Here is a 26,835-nt window from a genome sequence, read left to right as displayed (position 1 = left end):
TGAGTTATTCAAAAGTAAACCCATCCCTTGTGTTTTGTCTCTTCCACATGTGCCCACTTGCCTTTCTACATTACCACCATGCTAGGGTACATTATAAAAATGTTTGCCCAAATTACTACAATGCGCTTGAACTTCCCAATCTCCAGAATTGTGAGCCAAATAAACTTTTTTTCTTTATAAATAACCCAATCTCAGGTATTTTGTTATAGCAACAAAAAACGGACTAAGGTCCAATTTTCCAGAAAACTTATCATTCTGTAAAATTGAGAAAATAGTGCTTTGAGCAATATATATAATCAACCCTCCAATGAAAATGTAGCTTCATTTTTACAGATGTTTGATTTAATCCTTCCCCAATTGTAACTAAAAACTTAAAATTCTACCTCAACTTCAAGTGCAAATTTGTTAGGGTCTGTAAACAAGTCAAGATGGCGCCTGGCATTTTGCCAGAGGGAGTGGTTTGTGAAGTAATGCCAGCAAGCCATTAAGTGTGGAGATTCCTTATTGGTTGACTGCTGTATCTAGTTTATGTTAATTAAGATAAGCTGTGTGTAATGTATATATACCCCTCCTGTCCTACAATAAATGGCTCCCACTCCTGCTGTATCAATGTACACAAGTTGTTCATCACCCCCCGGTTATTTTGCTGCAGCCGGACTGAGGCACAAATTATAAACAAACACTAACAGATCTTTTTTGTGTTGGGAGGTAGCAAATGCTCAAAGCATTGGGTACAATCCCCAGCAAAATATACACCCAGGAAAAATCTTCATTAAACTTAAAAATATGCTTATATGTGAGTACTGTCAGTATTATAATTGAGCTTTCTACTTTTTGAATATATCTACAGCATATAATTAAAGTGAATCAATACTCACTCTTATGGTGTTAAAGAACTAAACGAATTCTGATTCTTGCTTCAAAGAAAGTAGAATATTTTCATTTTGTATATATACCAAGTAAGTTTTAAGAAAGGAAAAGTCATAAACTCAAAGTTTGAACTCTATAAAGGAATATTTTGTACTTCAATGAGTAATGAACTATAAATTCATAGTGTAGATATATAATTAAACTAAGAACATAAATTTTCTTTTCCTTTCCTAAGATTAGACATGTAAGTCAAATGAAGATCGTTTTGGATATTTGTTATACAAATATTTTTCTTTAGACATCCTTGAGGGAAGATTGGAAGAAGCCTGCATTTCCAGTTATTCATGGCTCCAAATTGAAATGGCGGGAGTAATATTTCTCCATGATGTGAGTAAAAGATGGAATTCTGAAATTTAATATCATACATCCAGGTACTCTTAGATACCCCAAAATTTGGTGCATTGAAGAAAGGGCAAGAGAATACATTGAAGCCAAACGTTGTGGTGTTGGCAGTAGCAGTGTTGGTACACCACAGAGAGGACGGATAGCACAGAGAAACCGAATAAACCAATTTGGCACAGAAAAATCTGAGGAACAGAAAAGCAGTCTGAACTTAGCTGATCCAGAGGCTGCCCAGTGAGCTGGTGTTTGAAAAGTACATTTTGCCAAGCGGCTGACACAAGGACACATCTTGAGGAGGCCAGAGATATTCAGAAGTGAAATGATGGAATCAGGCTGGGCACAAATGCCGCAGTCTGGCTGGGCACACAATCACGAGCCACCACACAGCTTGTAGATTCAAACAGCAACTCTTTATTCCCGAACTCACACCAGCCGTCTACAATCACGTTCTGGGGAAATCCACGTTCTCTTCCCAAATCCACCTCCACTGGGCTTCTATCTCCAAAATATATTGTCTGAATCCCGTGAGAACTCAAGGGGAACTCAGGCAGCAGGATATGCCCTATTCCCAGCAGGAATAATCTTAAACCTTAAACCTGGAACCTAAACTGGGAACGCCCTAAACACGATTATCTTAAAACCGGGAACACCCTAATCTGCCTTGGTCCTTGAGCAAGGTCATGTACATTCAATGTCACTGCAACATGGGGTACGCTGGCAAGGAAATTGTCATACCTACTTACTTGGCTAATGGCTCCCAGCATCCTAGTTTGAATGAACTACTGGGTGGTAGCAGTAGGCAGGTGGGATGTGGCTGGTTGGAAGTAGGTTACTGGGGGGCATGTCCTGGAAGGATTGCTCTTTCTGTGGATACCCCCCTCTCAACTTTCTGACCACCCCATGAGTTGAACAGCTTTCTTCCCATGATGTGGTGCCTCATCTCAGATCCAGATACCATGAGCCCCAAATAAACTTTTCCTCCTTTAAGTTTCGAAGTTGTTCTTGTTAGGTATTTTAGTCATGGTGCCAAAAATCTGACTAAAACACGTAGGGTGTACCAAACAGAATGTAATTAAAACAGGCATAATGACGATTGAACCCAGGAGGATTCAAGTAAGAGATGCAGAGGGGAGGTTATCTTGCCTCTCTTTGAGTCTGGTAGTTCACATGATCAGCTGAAGGTCCTGGAAGACTGAAGAGGGGGTTATGATTACACTTGGGGACTGAGCCGGAGAAGGCTGTATTTGTTGGTGGTGTCTCTTGCTTGAATTCTTCTGGGTCCCATCGTCATAAGAACACTGAAGAAATTAGATATAGATAAAACCTATCTGAACATCTTATAGGCTATATACAATAAACCCAAAGCCAAAATCATAGTTAATGGGGACAAATTGAAAGCATTTCCTTTAAAATCCAGAACAAAACGGGAGGTCCACTCTCAACTTCTATTCAGTATAGTACTACAGATTCTAGCCAATGCAATTAGTCAAAAGAAGGAAGAAAAGGATTAACAATAGGGAAGGAAGAAGTCAAGTGATCACTGATTACAAATTATATGATCCTATACTAAGAAGATCAAAAAGTCCACCAGAAGACTAATAGAACTAATAAACAAAGTTAGCAAAATAGCAGGTTACGAAATCAACATAAAAAAAAAACAAACCTTTCCTGTGCACCAATAATGAATCTGCTGAGAAAGAGTTCAAGAAAACAAAATACCATTCACAATAGCCTCAAAAATCAAAACAGAAACCAAAACAAAACCCTAGTAGTACTAAGAATACTGCAGAAAGAAGTTAAAAAAGATACTAGAAGATGGAAAGACCTCCCATGTTCATGAATGGAAAGAATTATTATTGTTAAATGTTCATATTACCAAAAGTAATATACAGACTCACAGTCTCCATCTGTGTGGGGGGATCATTTGGACAAATAAAAGACACAGAATAGCCAAAGCAGTCCTAAGGTAAGAAGCAATCCTGGAGTCATTAGAGTACTTGACTTTAAATTATAGTACAGAGATACAGTGGTAAAGAATGCATGTATTGGCATAAAACCGATACATAGACCAATGGAACAGAATAAAAGACACAAGAACAAACTCACACATACTCATCTGATGTTGACAGAGATGCCAAAAGCACTCGTTGAAGAAAAAAAAAAGCAAAAACAAAAATCCCAGCCTTTTAACCAATTAGTGCTGATTGTTCATATGTAGCAGAATGAGACTAGACCCTTATCAATCACCCAGCACAAAAATCAAATCAAAATGAATGAATGACCTAGAAAATAAACCAGAAACTATGCAACTCCTAGAAGAAACTGTAGGATCAAAACTCCAACTATACACACATAGGCAAACACTTCCTTGATAGTATTCTTAAATTCAGGAAATAATCCTACAAATTAATAAATGGGATGCCATCAAATTCAAAAGTTTCTATGCAGCAAAGACCCAATAAAGAATCTGAAGAGAGAACATACAGAATGGGAGAAAATCTCTGCTAACTACTCTTTTTGATAGAAGATTAGTATTCAGAAAAGAACTAAAAAACTTAACATCTAAAAAGCAAACGACCTAATAAATAAATGGACAAAAGAACTAAGCAGATATTTCCCAAAAGAAGAAATATAAAAGTCCAGTGAATATATGAAAAAAATGTTCAATATTTTTAACATTTAGGGAAATGAAAATCAAAAATACATTTAGATTTTATCTCACTCCAGTTAGAATAACAGCCATCATGAATGCAAACAATAATAAATATTGAAGAGGATGTTGAGGAAAAAAAACACTTTGCACTGCTGGCAGAATTGTAAATGAGTACAATCACCATGAAAATTAGTATGGAGCTTCCTTCAAAGGCTAGCAATGGCACCACCATGTTACTCAGAAATACCACTCCTCAGTATTTATTCTGAAGAGTTAAAGTCATTATACTATAGGGATATATGCATACCCATGTATGCAGCATAATTCACAATAGCCAAACTACAGAATCAGTTTAGGTGTCCATCAATGGGTAAATGGATAAAGAAAATGTGGTATATGTATTCATAGTGGAATTTTCTTCAGCCATAAATATTATGTCATTTATGGGAAAATAAATGGAACTTGAGAACATTTATGTTAATCAAAATAAATTAAACTGAGAAAGTCAGGGGTCATATGTTTTCTTTCATATGTGGTAGCTGAAGAGGGAAAAGGAAAAGAAATAGGGGAAATCTCATGAAAATCAAAGGGAGACAAATTGAGTAAAGCGAAGAAAAGGAATTACTGGGGGGGAGAAGGGCGGAGGAAGGGAAGATACTGGGAATGATCTTAACCAAATTATATTGTTAAACTGTGTGCATGTACAAATATGTGACAGTGAATCTCTCCACTTTGTATAATTATAATGTACCTATAAAATATGGGAGAGACAAATTATATTTTTCTCTTTATTTTCTTTAAACAGTGATTTAGAGTACATAGCTTAAATGCTTAGGATAACTATTTACTTATTTTTCTTTGAAAAATTGTTATTTAAATAGAATATTGAAATGTGGAATTCAGATAATATCTACTTCTGGAAACTTTTAAAATTTGTTCTCAGTTATCTGGGCAGACTTAGTTATGTTTCTGTCCTTTTTTTGGTGGGGAGGGTTCTGGGGATTGAACCCAGGGGCACTCGACCACTGAGCCACGTCGCCAGCCCTATTTTTTTTTTAATGTTTGTAAATATGTTGCATAGTTTCTTTTCATGTGCCAGCCCTATTTTGTATGAGGGGCTTAGCACCTCACTTTTGCTGAGTCTGGCTTTGAACTTTCTATTCTCCTGTCTCAGCTTTCTGAACCACTGAGATCACAGAAGTGTACCCCTGAGCCCAGCTGTTCCTGTCCTTTTAAATGAGACTTCTAACAGTCAGAATAGGACATGATAACTTTTGCATTTCTCAAAAGGAAAATATCCTATGGAAAAAAAGATCTGTTGCATGGGTTTTAAGATTGAGGAATAATGAAAAACCTAAAAAGGCACCTCCTTCATCACCCTCTATAAAGATAGTACCCTGCAACGTATGCTCTTCAGCTAGACATTTTAAAAAGTCAAAAGAAGTATTCTTTCTTCCATAGCTCTGAAAGCAGTATCTTACAGAAATCTCAATCATTCATATCAGAAAATATTTATTGAGTAACTAACACTGTGACATACAATATACCAAACACTCTGGTATATTATAAGTGCTTATGAAGAAAGAGGTAAAAACACATATTATCCTTGATGAAACCTTAGTCTGATTTTGGAAAAGTTGTTGTGATATATGTTAATATTATAAGCAATAATGGAGCACTGTTAAGTGGAGGAGCAGTTAATGAATTTACTTTGCTTGGGTGAATCAAGTAAGGAATCATCAAATGACCTGAATATATGTTTTTCGTATCAGCAACATAGCATTCTACGGTTGGAAGAGGATTTAGAGATTACTAATCCACAGATTAGGCGCAAGCTTAAAAGGAAAAAGATGAAAGGGGTCAGTAAAGTCAAAGGTGAAACTTTTCTTGACTTATTCTACAAATAATTATTTAATACCAACTATGTCCCAGCCCTGTTTTATGCACCTTGATTAAACTGTTGAACAACAAAAGTTCGTACCCATATGGACGTCCCATTCAGTTGATAGTGCAGATCACACAATTAAAACTAATCTAAAACTAGCAGTGAGAAGTCAGGAAATGGAGCAACTTGAAAATAGCTAATAATGCAGATAACAAAATGCAAGTCATTTATACAAAATTTCAGCCTTTAGAAGAAAAACTTCACTAATAACAAGAATTGACATTAAGTTCAAAACATCATCTAATAATAAATATTTTTTTCCATTATGGTAGATTTTGAGATGATGGTGACTGAATCCTTGCATATCAGAAAAGGGGATTTCTGATGAAATAACAGACAGGTAAGATGTCTATTTTGTGTGAACTATGGCAGTGGGGAAAGGAGGTGAAAAGATATTTATAGAGATGGTTTGGAAAAAAAGAGCAACGGACTCATCTATGGAAAAGTTGTTGTAACTCTATATAATTATGAAAATATAATGGTGCTGTAATTGGTTGAAGATTAGCTGCAGAACCTTGATTTACAAAGTGTTTCTATCACATTTTGTCACTTATCCTTTTTACAGAAGTGGTAAAACCTAGATTCAGACATAAAATGTTGTTCTTCAACTATGAAGTCTTTGCTGTTTGCACAGTTTTTGGCTAATCTTATGAATTCAGTGCCAGTTGAACACAGAAAATTTTAAATTATAATGAAATCTTTTTACTTCTCAGAGTTGTTAACTGAAATGGATGGTTAATCTTAATTCCTCTAATTGTAAATAATAAAATTTATCCATTTTGTACAAAAATTAATATACAATAATTTTTAAAATCACAGGAGTATTTTGGCTTTCATCTAGACTGTGATTTGTACATAGTTTATGTGTCTAATGTATACAATGGTTTATCTATGAAGTTGTTAGTTGTTAGATATATGGGGAAAAATATTTGAGCTTCTTAGAATCTTTCAAACCTCACTCTGACAATTTTCTTATATATTTTTTCTCTTCTAGTTGATAATATTTTCCTCTCATTGGTGATATTCATTTCAAAATGCTAGGATTCCTTTTCTCTGTAGTGATCAACCACCCTTTTCTTTTTTTGTTATCTACTCTATTTCAATTTTTTCCTTTTATTCTTCATTTTCATGGGAAACTTGTTTTTCCCTTCCTTTTCAACTGTGCATTGAGGTTCATGATATGGTATAAGTTGCAAAATCAATTAGCTGGCCCTGAAACAGTAATTTTAAAAAAGAATCAGAAGCGAATACAAGATACCAGAGCGTACAGCATGTAGTAAAGATAGATGATTTTTTATGAAACTTAATTTTTCTATTTTCATAATCTACTCTGGCTATGATGCATAATATATTTTTTACTGGGGATCACAGTAAAAAGTTAAAGCCACTGAAGTGATGAATGTTAAGGACTTGATCAAACTGTACAGATTTATTTTGAGTAGCCTGGTTTAAAAACTCAACCAGGCATGGGCAGTAGGCCAGGGTTCATGACTATTTTCTTTATGGTGATTATTTGTCTTAAAATTTTTGTGGTGGTAGAAATTGGCCCTGTTAACTTTTGCTATAATGTTCATTGCCTGGAATGAGCTCAGTTCACAGAACAATCTGGTCCTCAGTAAAGAGGTGAAACGAGGGGAGACTTTTTTTTTATAATTCATACTTAAAAGCTCAGACTGCTCTTCCCTTGGGGATCTGTCTTCCACCTTTCTCTCCATATACTCCTATACACACAAGATTTATTTTAAAGGCCATTTCCTCATGAAAAATTTCCTTACCAATAATTCATGTGCCAACTTACTACTAATATATGCTTAACATGAAAATGACACATGTGGTTTTGTATTAATAAAATGATAATATTTCCGACTCTTGTTTTGAGATTCAGTGCTTCATTCTATATTTTTATTTTCTTTTTCACTAATGGCTGCGAAAGTAAAAATGAGAAGGATTCTTTTAATTCTCATTTTATATTTAAGAAATTTAATTCAGTGTTTTGTCTGAAGTTATAGAGGTAAAAGCTTTCTGTACCCAAGTATCACTTGGTTATTTTTGTTTTTATTTTAATTTTTTAGTTCTAATCAGTTATACATGACAATAGAATGCATTTTTGCTATTGTACACGAATAGAGCACAACTTCTCATTCTTTTGGCTTATACCAGTAGTGTAATCATATGTATATATAGGGTAATAATGTCTTTCTCATTCTACTGCCCTTCCCATCCCAACAGCCCCAACCCTCCCCTCACTCCCCTCTGCACAATCCAAAGTTCCTCCATTCTTCCTACTCTTCCCCCCACTAGGGATCAGCATCCGCTTATCAGAAATAGCCTAATTAATAAATGGTGCTGATAAAACCTTTGTTTTGCAGGGATTGGCTCATTTCACTTAGCATGATATTTTCTAGTTCCATCCATTTACCAACAAATGCCATAATTTAATTTTTCTTTGTGGCTAATATTCCATTATGTATATGTACCATATTTTCTTTATCCACTCACTTATTGAAGGGCATCTAGGTTAGTTCCATAATTTAGCTATTGTGAATTGTGCTGTTATAAACATTGATGTGGCTGTGTTACTATAGTATGCTGATTTTAAGTCCTTTGGTATAAACCAAGGAGTGAGATAGCTGGGTCAAATGGTGTTTCCATTCCCAGTTTTCTGAGGAATCTCCATACTTCTTTCCATAATGGTTGCACCAATTTTCAGTCCCACCAGCAATGTAAGAGTGTATTTTTCCTCACCAACACCTATCATTGCTTGTATTCTTGATAATTACCATTCTTACTATGTGAGATGGAATCTTAGTAGTTTTAATTTTCATTTATCTAATTGCTAGAGATAATGAAAATTTTATACATGTAGACCAGTGATACAAAATACAAGACACAGAGTCAAACCCACATAAATATTGTTATCTCATACTAGACAAAGGCACCAAAAACATACATTGGAGAAAAGATAGCCTAATCAATAAACGGTGCTGACAAAATCTTTACTACATGCACCTCAGATAAAGCACTAATCTCCAGGATATATAAAGAACTCAAAATAACTTAGCACCAAACAACAACAACAACAACAAGAAGTAATCCAGTCAATAAATTGGCTAAGGAACTGAACAGACAATTCTTCACAGAAGAAGAAATGAAATTGATCACGTGTTTTTTTTGTAAAGCCAATGTAGAGATTGATCAAAAAGCAACAGAACTTGCTATCTGAATGGCAGAATAAGAATATGATATATTCCTACTATTTATGCAAAATAAACATTAGGGGCTAATTAATTACAAATAATATTGAGAATAGAAATTTATATACATGCATGTTTTATTTACCAGTTCTGGCACTCTTAGGGACTACAATGATACAAATTCCTTGAATGTACACAAGCAGCGAGTAAATATAGTCTATTATACACGACAGTTCTCAAATTTTTGTTGAGAAGATAGACTTCTTGTGCTCTTGAGACTAAATCAATCTTAACAGAAATTACACAGAAACCCAGAATGTTAAAGTTTGAATGGTCTCAAAGATGCCAGTTTAGAGATTTAGTGGTCTCAAAGATGCCAGTTTAGAGACACTGTGACCAATAGCCCTGAGGTGTAGGGTATTGTCCAAAGGCATTGACTTAGAGGAGTAGTGATCCTCAAACCCAGAGCTTCTGAATCTGTTCCAGTACTAGTTCTAGTAACTGGTGTTTCAGGCCTCTACTCCCAAATAGGGTATCATTATATACCTCCAAAATAAGGCTACAGCTAGAAATGGCCCACCACAAACATAAGCCAACCATGTAGTCACATATTCGCCAATGTGTGCATTCTACATAAAACCTATCTGAATGTTTTCAATTATATAAAATTAACTAAACCTTATGTGCCAAGTAAGTAAGCTGTATTTTCATACCAAGTTGGTGAACACCCAAACATATCACCATGTACCTCTAAGGGTGCATATATGCACTGTCCATTTTTACCTTAAGCATTCTGTGACAAGAAAGAAAAGACAAACAAAAATAAAATGGGTCATTTTACTTTATTATAGGATGATGCCTATTAGGTTATTGCACTTAAAACATTTATTGTAATGAATCTCTAATCATGATAACCTTGCAACCTGATATTTCATAAAATTGTGCTATTTCATGTTACAGCAAATTAAATTTTAAACTAGTACAATACTTTTTAAAGTATATTTAGCTCATATATAATCTTCTGCCTGTCCTTAGTTGCTTTCTTTGCACTCTCTCTTGATTTCAGGGAACCTAGATATATTTGTATGATTCACTGAAGCTCCAATAATCTGTTCTTTGAGTGAATACATCCATCACAGGAGATGCCCTTTCAAGATTGTATTGACTTGCAACTATCCATACTAAGCTTTGTTTGTAAATCATCACTAGCATTTTAAATAAGTTTTAATTTTTTATGAACTATTTTTAGTGTCTATCTAGGATTTCAAGTAATGCAGGAAGAACAAATGAATTACGATGTGATTCTCAGGGCTAAGAAATGAAACATGCCTTTCAGGGTTCTTTCTGAAGCCAAGTCCTAAGAGCCTTCATCTTTTCAAAATGTTTCTGAAATTAAGTGCTCATAAGGTGTGCTATGCTTGTTCTGTCTGAGCACTCCTCATACTTTTCAATATTTCTATATTGACTTAATATTTGGTCGTCTTTCAGAAGAGACTACAATATTTGACTTCAGAGCAGATCTTCCTGTTCACCACTCTGGCATTTGCACCTATGAGAGTACCAAGCCTGTAACAGGTCTAAAACAAATTTTGCTAAATTTATGAGAGTACTTTGACTAGTGCAGATTTCATCAACATATTTGTATATTGGTTGGTACATAATGTTAATAGAGTAGTAACATATTTATTAAGTAGAAACACTATTGTGCATTTTTTTTTCAGATTTCTTTCTTGAATTATCTGTAAGATGCTGAAAAAATATCTAGAGTGTCCAAAATACAAAGCTAACTCTATTCTAAAGTGAATGACTGCTTAATAGAACCTTTCAATATATAAGCACTGCTAATGTTTTTGATATTACTGGCACATGCATTTCAGAAGATATGAAAAAGAAATTCCATATAATCTATTAAAATTTATTTGTCTGAAAATAAAAATGTATTTTACTACTATATAATGTTAAACATAAAAATATATTTTACTACTATATAATGTTAAAATAGTAGAACATGCTTGTTATTTACAAATAAGCTTAACTCATTGAAAGATAGCTCTTTTTTTTACTACAAAAATAGTATGATTTTTAAAGTTTTCAGTGTCTCTGTGCAAGGACACTATTGGTACATATTCAGAGTATTATGATAGTGTGAAATATTACATGGTGTTGCATGAACATATCTTCTGTTCATTGACATAGGTGCAGATGATGTAAATCATACATTATAAATCTGCATATGTTTGAAACTACCTTTTAGAGATCATGTTTGCAGGAAAACTCTAGAGGTTATAAGCAAATGACAGATACAGAGAACTCATGCAAAATTGTGGAACTTACAACATAAGTGAAGTAGAAAGTCAATAAAAAGGAGATTTCCTGGCAAAGCAGTGGAAAACTTAACCAAATTGGTATTACCAAAAGCTTGACTAGAAAAGACTGTGGGGCTTTTAGAGTGGTAAATTTTGGACAACTGCTAAGCCAGCCTGTCAGAAAAACCAGCTAGAGTGAGGACAGTTGAATGGAATTGACAGTAACATGCAAGCTTCAGACAGAAAAATACTATGCTTAATTAGTGAAGGAAAGCAAGTGATATAGATCTATACTCTATCACTGAAACTTTAAAGAAGAGGGGCAAACTAAAGACTTTTGCAGATAGATAATAATGGAGATCATTTGTCAGCAGTAGACTTGCATTATAAATGAACTGATATCAAAAGAAAGTCTGAGAAGACATGGTGAGCAGAAAACACAGAAAATATCTGTGTAACATGAAGTAAGACAATTATAACATTTTCTAGTTAATAGAATAAAATCAAGAAAAATAGATACAGAAGAGTAAGAGAATATAAATTGAGAAATAACAGATTAGATGAAGCATTTTGAGTTCCTTTAACTATTCAGAAATAGTTTAAAGAGATTGATTACCTGTACAGTGTAAATAAGGCATCATATTAAATTTTCTAAGAAAACAGCTAATAGAATAGAAACAGAATGTTTAAACACTAATGTGTAGAGGGAAAAATCAGATTGTAAATGAAATGATTTCTTAACTATTTAGTAATACATGCAAAATTTTGATGCTGACAGTAGAGGGCAGGGTATCCCTGACACTGGGTTGATCGTTTCTGAAATTGCAGAGTATCTCATGTTATCACTGAAATTATATATTTCATGCACTGAACCAGATATTAAAGATTTTATGATTCAAAATACAATTTACTTTTAATTGAAAAACAGAGATTCTGGTAGGATCTATGTGCTATGAAGACTTAGCTTCTACACAAAGACATGCTACATATATTAGTAGTCTCTGAATTTCGGAAATCTGTTGAGTTTTGCTAATATGTTTTGAGTCATTTCTGTTTTTATTGTAAAAAACTTCATAGTTTATTTGAAAGAAAAGAAAAAGTTCCTATAGAATAAGATAATAAGAGCCCCATTTTCTAAATCTGTTGATGATCTCTAAATAATAACTAATGTGTTTCTGGATGTGATTTTTTTTTCTATCTCCTTTCCTACCCAATAAATAAATTAAAAATTCCTTCTTGGATTCTGAATCTCATACAATATTTTGTGGTTAGTGTAGACAAAAGCCGGCCTTATATTCTGTTATAAATAATAGTATTAATACATAGGAAGCATTTAATGCCTTTTTTTTTCCTTTCTGAATGCATGAAATATTTTCTATTGCTTTCCTTTTTCATTACTCTAATTAAGGGGTCAAGTACAAAGTGTAACTGGACCTCAAATGTCAGGGACTAACAGCAGCAACACCTCACTTCTCGCTCTTGTTCTGCGGTGTCATAAGCTGGTCTTGGTGCTGTCCCAGGCAGCCCTCACTCTGGACCCCAGGCTGATGGCGTAACCCTTATCTGGAATATTTTGCTTTAATAAAGCAGGAGAAGAAAGAACCTGGCAAACTAGATTGTGATTCTTAAATTTTCTGCTTGCCAGTAACACATGTCCTCTCTCACGTTTCACAAGCATATGACCAAGACTCACTCCAGTGAGTAGAGAGTGTAATCCTTCCCAAGAGATGGGCTAACAAACTCTTGCAAAAAAAAAAAAAAAAAAAAAAAACCCTCTACTACCATATCCTTATAATATTTCTTAGAAACCTAGCCAAAATTCTAGTCAATTACTTTGTATAAACTACTTATTACAGATACCTGGTATTCCAAGCATATTATTGTTTGCTTTTCAGTCCTAGAGAATTTAAAGAAGCTACTGTACGAATCCAGTAGACAGAATATTTAGAAATGACTGTGTCTTATGTAGGTGATTACACATGATAAAGTACATTTTACAAGATCCTGAAAACAGAAATGGTAATTGAATTATAAGTTGATTTTGCTTTTTTCACAAGGATGGAATAGTGAAGATTCCGAACTCTGGGACTCTTTTTTTTCTTTGTTTTTGGTAAAAGGAATTACATATCTGTAAAGGGAAGAGAGAAAAACAGAATAAAACAAGTAAACAAATAAAATAAGATATATTTCTTAATAAGAATAGACTAAGTCTTAGAACACTAACTTAATGAAGCTATACTTTACATTTATAAGATAATTTGTGATTTTTTTTTCACATAGCTTTCACAGTAACCCTGGTAAATTAGCAGAAAATCTGATTGCCATTTTCCTGTGGAGGACTCAGATTTAGAAATTTTGGCTTGGGTACTTAACACAGTTAAGACTGAGAGTTTAAATTTTATGACTCTTCTTTCTCTTGCCTGTAGATCAAATAACTTATCAATGATTTTAGTGCTCATACATAACTTGTATTCGTGTGTGTCTCTCTAATTCTGGTGATGACTACTATTCAAATATGGAATAACCAACTCAATCTACTGATTATTTTTCATCTCTATAAATACAAGGAAAATTAAATGTGATTAAAATATATTTCCCTAGTACTTTGGATTTTAAGCCACTTAAACTGGATACAAATATATTGTCTCATATGATTATATTTATAGACAAATTTATAAAGTGACAAAAATTTTGAAATTAAGAAAAAATACAGATGGTAAGACTTGTCAAATTAAACATTTCTGTATTAAAAAAGAACTCAATAATCCCCTTCTTACCTCTTACATTTTAAAAGTCTGAGAACTATCCAGATTTCAAATCTGTACATGTGTTCTGAAATACTGTTGCTAAATCTACATTCTGCTAAGAATAATCCCTACTTTGCTAGTGTCACTTGGGCAGACAAATCTTTTTGCCCACCAAATCACAATCAGTGAAAAATTGACTAGTGAGATTATTTTGAACAGAACTGTATAGAGAACCAAATTAATATTTTAGACTGAGTGAATCCACATTACAAAGAGTGTCACATTTATTTTGTTATCTCTTGTTGTATGGTAGTTTATTTATTCAAGGTTTGAATTTTGCATTACTGTTTTTCAAGTCAGAGTTTGGCAAGCCATTCTTATGGACCCAATTCCCATTTGGCAACATAGCCACGTTCCTTCATTTAAATATTAAATATTGTCTATAGATACTTTTTCCGTAAGTAGGAGCAGAGTTAAGTATTTGTGATCAAGATCTCATGTCCATTGAGTTTAAAATATTTATTCACTGCCCCTTTAAGAAGTTTGCTGAGCTGTATTCTAAATAGATGACCTTAGCCAAACTACCTAAGTGTCTTTCCCTCACTTTTCTAATCATAAAATGTGAATAATAGTCTCTACCATGTTGGTTTTGGGTGAGGATTTAAATTAGTTACTCAGTATAAAATATTAGCTTAGTGATAGATGGGAATAAGTGTATGATAAAGGCTGGTTACAGATTAAACCCGTGATTACATCCAGAAAATACAAAATAACATTTTCTTCTTCACTTAAGGAACTGGTGAAACCTTTTGGAAAGAATAAATCTTTGGTTCTGTTTGGTCAAGAATCTGGATTCTTTTTGTGTTGTTTCATTTCTGCTGAGTCTTTTTCTGTGTCCCTTGCAATTCTAGCCTCATACAAGCCGGTTGTGAACTGTCATTTCTTGTGGCAGCCTCTTTTAGATTTGTGGAAAAACCTCCATGTCTACATCTGGAATTGCTCAAAGGTCACTGTAAGTATTGAATCTTTATTAATGGTTTGTTCGCCTCCAAAATGCTTTCCAAAATGCCTGCAGCCAGGGACTTATAGCTTGGGAACGGTTTTCCAATCTGTTTTCAGAGACCTCACAGCTTTGCTTTTTATTTGCTTTCTCAGTGAAGAAGAGAAGGTTCTATTCTGCTTGCTATTAGGCAGGAAGAGTTTTCGAGAGTTAAAAACAAGTTCTTTGTTGGGCAAATGTATTTCAGCCCCATATGTTTAAACAATCCAGATTAGAGCAACTTTAGGGGCTTTCTGGTCTTATGATGGTACATCTAACATGAAGTGAGCTATAAAATATGTGAAGTTTCTTCAGTTTTATGACTTTGGATTTTTTAGCATCATTTTTCAGATTACAAATAAAATATGTAGAAACTTTAGAAATTTTAACAACTATAACAGAGGATAAAAAAATTTTTCAAGATCTACTCTAAATTACCTTTCTCTAGTTGTGATACTCCCTGCCATGGAGCCTCCTCAGATATGTTATATATGTATATATTATAAATAGTAAGCTATCATATTATTAACATACTTCACTAAATCTTTCATATTGTTTGATTTAGTCCTGTATGTAGTTTTCCATATCATTAATTTTTTTTCAACGTGGTATTTCAGTCCATGGAAGTACTATAATATATTTAATTGTTTTATATTGATCTCAGTAAATTTTTACAACTTTTCTAAAGGGTAATTTTTTAATATAATATAAAAAATTAAATTTAGAGATTCTTTCAGGTAGAAAATTACATTTCTAGAAACTTATTTTAAGGGGAATAATAGGGTAAACTCACATACATGTATTGAGATGCCCATGTTAAAATGTATAATACTGAAAATAATTTTGCAACCTAAATGTCCATCAGTAGAAGATTATATAAATAATTTATGGTACATCGTTCCAGTGGAATGCAATGTGTTTAAGTGAAAGAGCTCATTTTTATTTATGTACATTAATATGGGTGGTTATGTTAAATGAAATAGAGCAAACAAAAATTAATTTGTTCAACAGTCCTGTTTGGAGAACACACGTGTATATAAATTTGAAAAAATATTGGTGATGATGTCAACCATAGTAATCTCTAATTGTGCCAGCATTGAGGGTTACTGTTGCTTTTTAATTTTTTCTTTGTAACAGCAATCATGAGTTACTTTTGTGATCAGGGAACAAAGAAAACTTCAAAAAGAGAAAAAAGAACTTATTATATATGAACCTCTTCATTAATCTTGGTCTCAATTTATTTATAATAGTAGAGAGGATATTGGAAATGATTCTTATTTCTTAGTTGAATTTTCAATTTTTAGTACTCCCCCAAATTTTTAATGACTCTACTGACAGTTCAAAGATGCTATAGAAGTATTTGTATACAAGAACTATCGGAATCATGGACTCCTCAGAAGGTGTGGACAGTCATATGGCTAGTAGTATATGCTTGCAACTGGTCTTTAATAGATTTCCCCAGAAAACTGCTTAATCCACCAAGGAAGAAAGGTAAAAAAAGACATTGCTTTTTGTTCAATAATCTGTTCTTCTATGTAGTATTGGAGGGAGTTCTTGACTTTTTAAAAATTAAGAGCCAATTGGATTGTTATATACTTTTCTTTTCTAGATGATTAGTTTTAAGTATTTTCATAATTAAAGGAATGGATTGAACTTCTTTCCATTCATGTTTATAATGTAACCCAATACTTGGTTTGGCAAATGTTTCTTCACCACAGTGATAATCAAATAAATTACTGTAACTTATCTATGTTTCTATGTTTGTCCAAACATTGTGAATAATGGGCATACAGAGAAATAGAGATCAGTATTCTCCAAATTTCCTCTAATTTTTAGGAACATGTAAGGGCTTTCCAGCCTCTCATGCCATTAGGCAAGACCATGCATCTAATTGTAGACTAAGCCTGTAAGAGGAAATGCCATGTATCATTTCCCATCTAAGATATTTAAGTGTAATTTTAAGTTTCCCTTGATCTGGCTACCCACAGAGCCCCAGGTTGAGATGGCAAAGTTAAAGAGAGTGAAATGACCAATAGCTTGGTTCTCTGCATGACAATATGGAGGTGAATTCCCTGGTAAACTGTACATTATATGAATAAGAAATCACCTGTATTGTGGGCAGCCACTGAGATTCTTTTGTTAATTTGTTACTAAGTATAACTTGTTGTCTGTTCTCACACAGAAATAAGTTTTTGAAATAGGGTTTCTATTATTTATGTGTCCTTGATGGGCAGTGGATAGGCAGTGAGAAAATTGATCCTGAAGTACACAAAGAAAAAAAAATCATGTTATATAGCCACAAAACATTTGGTGAAGCTAAATACAGTCAGAACTTGGACGGAAGACCACAGGCCTAGGTAACTTTTATCTTACAGTAAAAAGGGGGAGGGGAGGAGTAGAACCATAGTTTAACAAAGTATTGGCTATGTTTGACAACATGTTACAAAACAAAGATGAATTCAGGAAAGAATCTTCCAGTTCACAAGTAAAGATGGGAAGAAATAAAGAGAATATGGATATGTGAATCCCTACAGTATGGAGAAAGCCAGCTGCTTCTAGACCCCAAAGCATAAATGAAGGAATTTTACAGAGACTTCAGGTAACAAATATTCAATAAAACCTTTCAGTTGATTGCTGGATTAACCTTCTTAAGGCAGAGAAAGTTTTAAAAGTGAGGACTCCTCACCTTAATACAGTAAGCTTTCAGACAGTCACCATCAAATCGAGAGACAGTGACATAGGGTTGAGGGGAAAAAAAAGGGCTCTAGGAGATTTGAGAAGTAGGTAAGTGTGGGTGTGGTTTCTGGAACCTGGAACAGACTGGGAACAGAAGAAGCCTCTTAAGTTTTTGAGAGAAATATACTACCAGTGAAACCACAATCCTACACTGACAAGGTCTTTAACCATTTATAGGTCTCCAGACCAATAGAAACCACTGTGCACCACTGGGGTTATTGCATTTACCCTAGATATATAAATTTTGAGATTCATTCACTGACAGGATGGGCTTCAGATTATCTCTCATGAGAAGGTATGGGTGTGTGTTATACGTGAGAAAAATAATGCACTGAACATTTGGTGAATAGAAGGGTACATAACTTGCCAATTAACTTTCTTAAGAATAGCTATGATCTTTCTCAGCTCTCTATGCCCTGTAGATGGTGGTGGCCATCAGCAGATAGTGAAGTCACCTTCAATTCAGGTGTCCAAAACACTACAAAGAAAACTTTTTTTTTTTTTAAGAATAGAAAACTTTGTTCACTTAAGATAAATATTATGTGCGAGAAGAGATCTTTTTTTGTACTAAGACATTGATATTTAGAGTTAATTGTCAAATCAATTTTACAATAGGTTTCCTATTTCAAAAAACACACTTGGGATTAATTCCAGGTAAATGCTAACATAAATAGGAAAGGCTGCTCAGAATAAAGATTTTAAATACAAGTTCAAGCTAGGAGAAAGCAGATAGTTCTTGTTCAGTACATTCTGATCCCTTAAAACTGTATTTCATATCTTTAACAACTTAAATCATGAGAGGTAAATTATTATAGTCTGAACATATCCTAATTTTAACATTAAATACCCCCAAAAGATTAATTAATGTCATGTGTATTTTTTTTAGTACAAGATATTGTTTTTCTTCTATAATTATGGACAGGTAGAAATCTACATGGCACCTGATTTAATTAGGCTGGACTCATTTTCCAAGTTAATTTATTTTTACCTAAGGACATAAGACTTACTTGTTAAATATTTTATAAGAATCTGAACAAACAACAGTGTTTACATTTGGGAAATAAAGCATTCACTTATTAAACCAGTTCTAAGGACATAAATGAGCAGTTAATATAAGTTATGGATAAGTTTAATGTGTGGTGATGAGTCAAGAAACTTTATCCTCTATGTAGCTGTATTGGAATATTTATTTTTCTGACTAATTATTGGTACAAACTTTAATGAAAAATGAAGTTCCACAGGAAAGATAAATGGGAGTGCTAAGAACAGTGTTCACTGAAGGAGAACTTTGGAAGTGAAACTTCGTTTTATAGGAAATCAAATTGGAAAGGTAACATGGAACTGTGATGTATTTGTTAGAAAATATATACAACATATAATTTTTGTTTACAAAAACTGTCATTTCTAACAATGCTGTTTTAGCCAGCTTTTTTGCTACTGTGACCAAAAGAGCTGACAAGAACAATTAGAGAAAGAATGGTTTTTTGGAGGACTCATGGTTTCAGGGTCCCAGTCCATAAATAGCTGGCTCCATGGCTCTGGATACAAGGTAAGACCAGACATCAAGAGGAAAAGGTGTGGAGGAGGAAAGCAGCTCAGAACATGGCACCAGGAAGCAGAAAAAGATAGCTACACTCTCCAGAGACAAATATATATATATATATATATATATATATATATATATATATATATCTCCTAAAGGCTTACCCCCAGTGACCCATCTCCTCTAGCCACACTCCACCTACCTATAGTTACCATTCAGTTAATCCATTCAAGTGGATTAATGTAAAGCCTCTCATAGCTCAATCATTTTACCTCTAAACTTTTTCACATTATCTCACACCGGAGCTTTTGGGGGACACCTCATATCTAAACCATAACAAATACTGTATGTAACTGTGTAAAGATTATCAAATTTTCATGTTTGCAAATTAAAATTTTGCATACAAAACTGCCTGGAATGTGAAGAAACATTGGCATCCCCAAGCCTTTCAGTTAAATTTGCTAATGTTCTCTTATTTTCTTTTTTAGACTTGGCTCTTTTCTTTAGAATGCCATCTTTCTCTCTCTCTCTCTCTCTCAAGTTGGCTCAGATCTTGCACTTGACCTGCCCATAAATATGAGACAGATGGAAATAAACAACCCACTCAAAAATCCACTTGATGCAAGTATTGCATTTTACATCTTATGGGACTGGAAATGGACCTGATTTTGAAGTCGCTGCAGGGCAATATGACACAGAAAATAAATCTCTTCCTTTCCTTTCCTTTTCATTTCATTTCATTTCATTTCTTTCCTTAAATTTTTTTTTCCTTTCTTTTTGTCCACGGAGCTTCTGGCCTTTGAACCCCACAGAATAGTGAATTCATTGACTCTGTATTTGCAAGGTTGGTGTTTCATTTCTAGAAAAGGAATGAGTACTACAACTGGATAATATAGTTCTCTTCTTATCAGAGAGGCTCTCTAAAGATCCCTTTATGGGAGAAAAGGAAAGTGCATACCAAGCTTTGCAATATGATTTTATAAATAGTTTTAAAAACCACATATAAATGCCAATGATTATAGCAATCTGCAAAAGCTTTATTATTTTTTATTCTTTAAATCATAAAAGTGCAAGTCATTTGTATATATTTTCTTCTGAGGTAGATAATTCCTTTCCAATTTTCATGGCATCTACAAATTCTCAATGTAATACTTATTGCATTGATAATAACCCTTTGTTAAAACGATTTGAATGATAGAGACAATTGGTGAACCCATTAAAGCAACACACCATGGGCTTAGGGGCAAAAAAAGTTAAGAGGAAAAGTGGTCAGTTGGCTAATGTTTTAAGATATTAGCACTCCATTTTTTTTTGATTCATCACTATTGCTTCATTTTTTTGAACAAATAATTTCTCTGCATCTTTATGTGTTTAATGAGCAGCATTTTTATATATTTAAAATGATTGAGATAGTTTCACTTTGAGAGGTATTTTATCTGTACTCTAAAACTCAAATAGAAAATTTTAGCTGATTAAACTGAATATTAAAAGCATAAATACAAATTAATACTTCTGTTTTTCTCTACCAAATCTTTCCGTTTAGCTAAAAAAAAAAAAAGACACCAAAATGGAGCACACTTATTTTTATTTAGAAATTCTATCAAAGTTAAATAGAAAAGAAAACACCAGCTGTGCTGTGGTCTATAAGCAATCGCTGGAATAATTAATGGAAAAAATGATTTAGTCTAATATATTACTTGAGAGGCCCAGAATACATCACTTACGACTTTTTATATATTTACATAAATGAAAAGTGCTAAAATTGAAGTCATTAAGAGATGTTTATTTATCTCAAGACTCTGTACCAGTAACTTACTTGGCTCTACTGACTAGGGTCTGTTCTTTTTGCCCTTAAATAATGACATATGTGCTAATTGCTCATTTTCTAGAGACATTTTTAAAAATGTACTATATAATTTCAGGATCTCAATTTATAGTAACTTCTTTAGATGTTCAAAGTCAAGTGCAGGACTGTGGTACATCTTTAAGACGACAGTTGATTCTTCATAAAAATAACTAAAGAATCCATAAAGAGTAAATCAGAAGAAAACATTAGAGACATCTTCATTTCAGGAAGAGATGTTTTACCTTACCAGTTGTGCCTGAGGGGCATTCAGGAATTTTAAGTAGAATATGGAAGAAAGTATTTCTGATTATAAAATGCTTTGCAAGAACTCTCATTTAATCCAGTCCTTCCTGGCTATAATCCTGAAATTCATCTTATCCTCATTATAAAAGAAGAGGAAATTGAGTTTTAGAGAAATTCACTTGAACAATACCACAAAGCTAGAGTGTTACTGAACGAAAACTAGAACAGCCAAGCCTATAAAAGGTACTTAAGTTCTTTAAGTGTTATATTTATTTTACCATGTAGAATATATAAAATTAGCACATGTGTTATGATTCATAGTACCAGAAAGTGAGGTAGTATGTAACATGTTTAATAAATATAATTTATCTTCCTTTATCTACTATGCAGAAATGAATAGAACTTTGTTATTTGTAACATTACTTATAAATTATGTATGTATCATATTACTAAACCTTGAGCTCTGGGAGGAATTGGTCACAACTGGTATTTTTTTTCTCCAATATTTCCTTATTGAGCATCCAGTACACTCTCCAGAACATAAGAATGTTCAATGAATAGGAGTTAGGGCAACAGAACATACTCAATTACTATTGGTTGGAAGGCAGTTGGACAAAACAGTTCACATTTTAAAGTATGCTCACTCTTTGACTAAGCAGTTTCAATTCTAAAGATGAAGTGATGGGACTTGTTCACCAACATGTTTTCACACAAAATCATACATTGTCATATATAACATTATTTTTAATAGGGAAAAATTGGAATCATCCTCACTTGCCAATTTAAAAATTGTGCAATAGTCAACAATGAAATCATGTGAAGTCATTAAAAATGATGTACAAATGCTCTTATTAGTTATGAGTCTGATGATACATAATAAGTAGAAAGAAATGGTAATTCAAATATATGCTCACCTTTTTGACACATTCATGCACACTATGGAAGCTTATAAATCAAAAGAATTAAAAATGGTTCTATCTGGGTAAAGAATCACAAACTATCTTTGTTTCCCTATACTTTATTTTTCTAAAACAATTTTTAGAAAGAAGAAAAATAAAGTATTTAAGAAAAGAAGACATCATTATCAATAACTGGGCTATAGACAGAGGGCTAGAGTAGTAGTAGTATTTTGGATTCTTAAAATCTTGAACAACCTCACTTAAAAGAGTCACTTAGTACAATGGAACTATTTAAAACCATGTCTTTTAAGCTAGTAGCTACTTTTTTTCTGACTAAACACTGGCTCAGGCTTATAAGCCCAGTGACTCTGAATCACAAGTTCAGGCCAGCCTCAGCAACTTACTGAGACTTTCAGCAACTTAGTGAAACCCTGTCTCAAAATAAAAATTAATACTATCGTGACACATAAATGTTTATAGCAGCTCAATTCACAATAGCTAAACTGTGTAACCAATCTAGATGCCCTTCAATAGATGAACTGGTAAAAACTATGGTATATATACACAATGGAATATTACTCAGTATTAAAAGTGAATAAAATTATGACATTTGCAGGTAAATGGATGGAGTTGGAGAATATCATGCTACGAGAAGTTAGCCAATCCCCCCAAACCAAAGGTTGAATGTTCTCTCTGATAAATTAATGCTGATCCAGAATGGGAGGGGGCATGGGAAGAATGGAGTAACTTTGATTGAGCAAAGGGGAGGGAGAAGAGGAGATAGTGCATAGGGGCAGAAAAGATGATAGAATGAGGTGGACATCATTACCCTAGGTACATGTATGTCTGTACATATGGTGGAACTCTACATTGTGTACAACCAGAGAAATGAAAAGTTGTGCTCCATTTGTGTACAACAGTGAATCAAAATGCATTCTGCTATCATACCTAATTAGAACAAAATTTATTTAGTTGTAGATGAACACACAGTATCTTTATTTATTTTTATGTGGTGCTGAGGATCGAACCCAGTGCCTCACACATGCGAAGCAAGTGCTTTACCACTGAGCTACAGCCCCAGCCCCTAGAATAAATTCTTTTTAAAAAAGGGAGTGGGGTTGTAGTTTAGTGGTAAAGCACCTCTGTGTTGAATCCTCAGTACCTTCAAACAAACAAAGAAAAACAAAATAAAATTAAAAACTAAACATAGGAAACTTTAAGTAGTGTCTCAGTTTAATTTTGTTTCATTTTTTTTTCTATCATTTGTGCTTACATGAGGGGAAAGATAACAAAATGTTGAGTCTTCGAGGTAGGGGATTTATTTGTGTGATTTGATGATAGAGAAAGCCACATCTATATGTCTTAGTCTGTTCAGGTTACTGTTGTGAAATACCATAAACAACAGTAATTTATTTTTCACAGTTCTAGAGGCTGGAAAATTCAAGTCAAGGCCCTAGCATATTCTGTGCCTCTTGAGGAGGACCTATTTCCTGGTTCATTGATGATACCTCCTTTTCTGGGGCTTATTTTTAATACTAATGCAAACATAAGGACACTTCCCTCATTTCCTAATCATCTTCCAAAGGCCCTGCTTACTAATACCATTACATTGGTATTCAGGTTTCAATATAGGAATTTGGGATGGGTGAATACAAACATGTAGACCACAGCAATATGCTTAAAATTTCTCTGTTGGACAAAACTACAGAGAACCCCAAGGCGGTTCAGTCTATTATTTTTTTAAGATAAAAATACATGTTAATATTAAATGAACACACTGATTTCTGAGTATTTCAGGAATATCGATATGGTAGCACTTGATTATAAGCAGGTTGGCTGAAAGCCCATAGTAGGAGGAGTATTTTTATAAAAAGTAAAAAGGGAACTTTCCATGTTTTCTCTGTGGGAGAAGTGGTATCTTGATAACTTTTCTTTATATTAGTACACAGAATGAGAAAGAGAATGGCAGACCTTGGCAGACCCTAAGAGGGTGCAGTAAATATGGAAAAATATGCATATGATATATAAGCATATGAGTAAATGTGATTCCAGATATCAAAAGTGAGTTTAGAATATGGTATTTCAGGGAATCTGGCCTTTGGTGTAGCAACAGAGTATTTTTTAAGCATTCATTTTTAATTTTCAGGGGTTTAAAATGATTACAAATGTGTCTCCAGTTGCAAAGGCCCCAGGCAGAACTGGACACTCTCGCGCCACCCTTTTCCTGAATTGGAACTTCTTTCCTGGCTTGCTATTGTTTCTTATGATCTTGGAAGTTGAATATTCCAAAATGAAGCAAGCTAACTATAATAAAGAGTGATTATGAATGTCATTTGGAAGAATTTCTCAATGAAGATGCTTATTTTCTCTATAATTCCAGTTTTCTTGACAGAGATTGTAATTGCAATTTTTGTACATCTTATTTTTCTCATAGAGGAGCCTTATGCATGATGTATACAAAACTTGGTTGTGAGTATTAGACCCGTGAAATTAAATACTGGAGACTACTAGGTCCCTTCCTCATGTGAAGTAAATGGGATTTGGCGTAGAGAAGGGTCTGTGATTGCTCAGCTCCACCAAAAGTTACTCTTCACTTTGATTTTACAGAACACATTAATATTAATTTTGTTACTTGAACATTTGCTTTTCATATAACAGAATCCACATGCTTTGTTAAGACCAACATATGCTGCTTATTATGCAGGTTTATCTGTTCCTGATGATGTAGCACATAAATCACATCTAAATTAAACCAGTACTGCTTCTCCACTATGCCATCATATTTGGGTACCACATTCTTGGCTAAGGCTTCCCAAGAAAGAATAAATTACTTCTGCTTTTGAATGTGATATAATATCTTTTAGAATCATTTTGGGATACTCTTACTGTCCCCCCTGGTAATGACATTACTGGACAGAAACTTAAGGATTTACATTATAAGTCCTTCTGTTTATGCAGTTATTTGTCCTAGCTTTTGAAATATTTTTAATGGCATATGATCTTACAAGCCACATGGAATTTAAAAAATTAAATTGACTTAGACAAAGAACTTTAAGTTCATTTGATTGGTTTCAAAATCTGGGACAAAGGATACTACATTAATAGCATATGTTTTTAAAAAGGTTAGGTAGGGGGACATTTTTGCTCTTTTTTTTGTCTCTAGTGGAGTAAAATGTTGGTTACAACATTAAGTTAGATATGGATGATTTATCATGTCAAAAATATATGGTTTATGAACTGCAGCACTGAAGAATAATAGAAGCCATCTTTATTACTGGGTTTTAATTTTTATTTAAATATATTTTTAAGTGTTACATCAATGCTTTAAAATTATTTATTATAAAACCATTTTATACACTATCGTAAAGTTTTTGTGACAAATTTTCATACTTTTATATCTTTGATATAAATATACTTATCAAGCTTATAAATACAGAGTACTATTAATTGAAAATTATATGCCTGATTTCAAGACTTTAAAACTCCCATGTTAAAGACAAATATATTGGTACAACCAAAGGGCTGGATAGATAGATCAGTATCCTGTATCTAAGGCTTAGCTTGTATATGATCTTCTCTGGATAGTTTTCCTGTATTTAATGATTTTGATTATTCATTTGGTAGTTTCATTCCTGGAAGTTATTTTCCCTGCCTGTGACTTTTCATGCTTATCTCTAAGATTTGGCTTCAAGGAACAGATGCATTCAAGTTAATCAAAGTCAAAGGGGATTCTTTTATTTTTTACTTTTAGTTATATATAACAATATGTAACTATAGGATGTATTTTGGCAGTATACACATAAGTAGAGTATAACTTATTCTATATAGGTTCCCACTCTTGTGGTCATTTGTGATGTGGACTTAGCCTGGTCATGTATAAAAATACAAGGCTAGGAAAGTTATGACCAATTAATTCTACTATCTTTCCTATTCCTCTCCCACCTTGCTTCTCTTCATTTACCTTTGTCTAATCCAATGGATTTCTATTATTCCCTTCTCCAATCTCCCTTGTTTTGGGCTAACATTCACAAGTCAGAATATCCAGCTTTTGGTTTGGAGGGATTGGCTTATTTCACTTAGCATGATGTTCTCCAGTTCCATCCATTTATCAGCAAATGCCATAATTTCATTCTTATTTTTGGCTGAGTAATATTCCATTGTATGTGTGTGTCTGTGTATGCCTCTCTCTCTCTCTCTCTCTCTCTCTCTCTCTCTCTCTCTGTGTGTGTGTGTGTGTGTGTGTATAAATCACATTTTCTTTAACCATTCAGCCATTGCAGGATACCTGGATTGTTTTCATAGCTTGGCTATTGTGAGTTGAACTGCTATAAACATGGTTGAACCGCTATAAACATGGATGTGGCTGCATCACTGGAGGATGTTGTTTTTAAAGTCTTTTGTGTATAGACTGA

At 33.5% G+C, this 26,835-nt stretch overlaps 1 long non-coding RNA gene across 1 annotated transcript in view; it reads left to right on the top strand.

Moving 5' to 3' along the window:
- Window positions 1–1,128: 1,128 nt before the first annotated feature.
- Window positions 1,129–26,835, top strand: part of LOC124083803 (uncharacterized) — a 290,521-nt gene continuing 264,814 nt past the window's right edge. Inside the window, exons 1-3 of the long non-coding RNA XR_009225524.1 lie at window positions 1,129–1,257; window positions 6,143–6,210; window positions 15,029–15,129. This is a non-coding gene — a long non-coding RNA (uncharacterized LOC124083803). The remainder of the gene's footprint in view (window positions 1,258–6,142; window positions 6,211–15,028; window positions 15,130–26,835) is intronic.

The sequence above is a fragment of the Marmota monax genome, unplaced genomic scaffold (genome assembly GCF_021218885.2).
Source record: "Marmota monax isolate L192 unplaced genomic scaffold, Marmota_monax_Labrador192_F-V1.1 WCK01_AAM20220418_F8-fsc00016, whole genome shotgun sequence".
Lineage (NCBI taxonomy): Eukaryota > Metazoa > Chordata > Mammalia > Rodentia > Sciuridae > Marmota > Marmota monax.
This window is presented reverse-complemented; position numbering and strand designations above follow the sequence as displayed.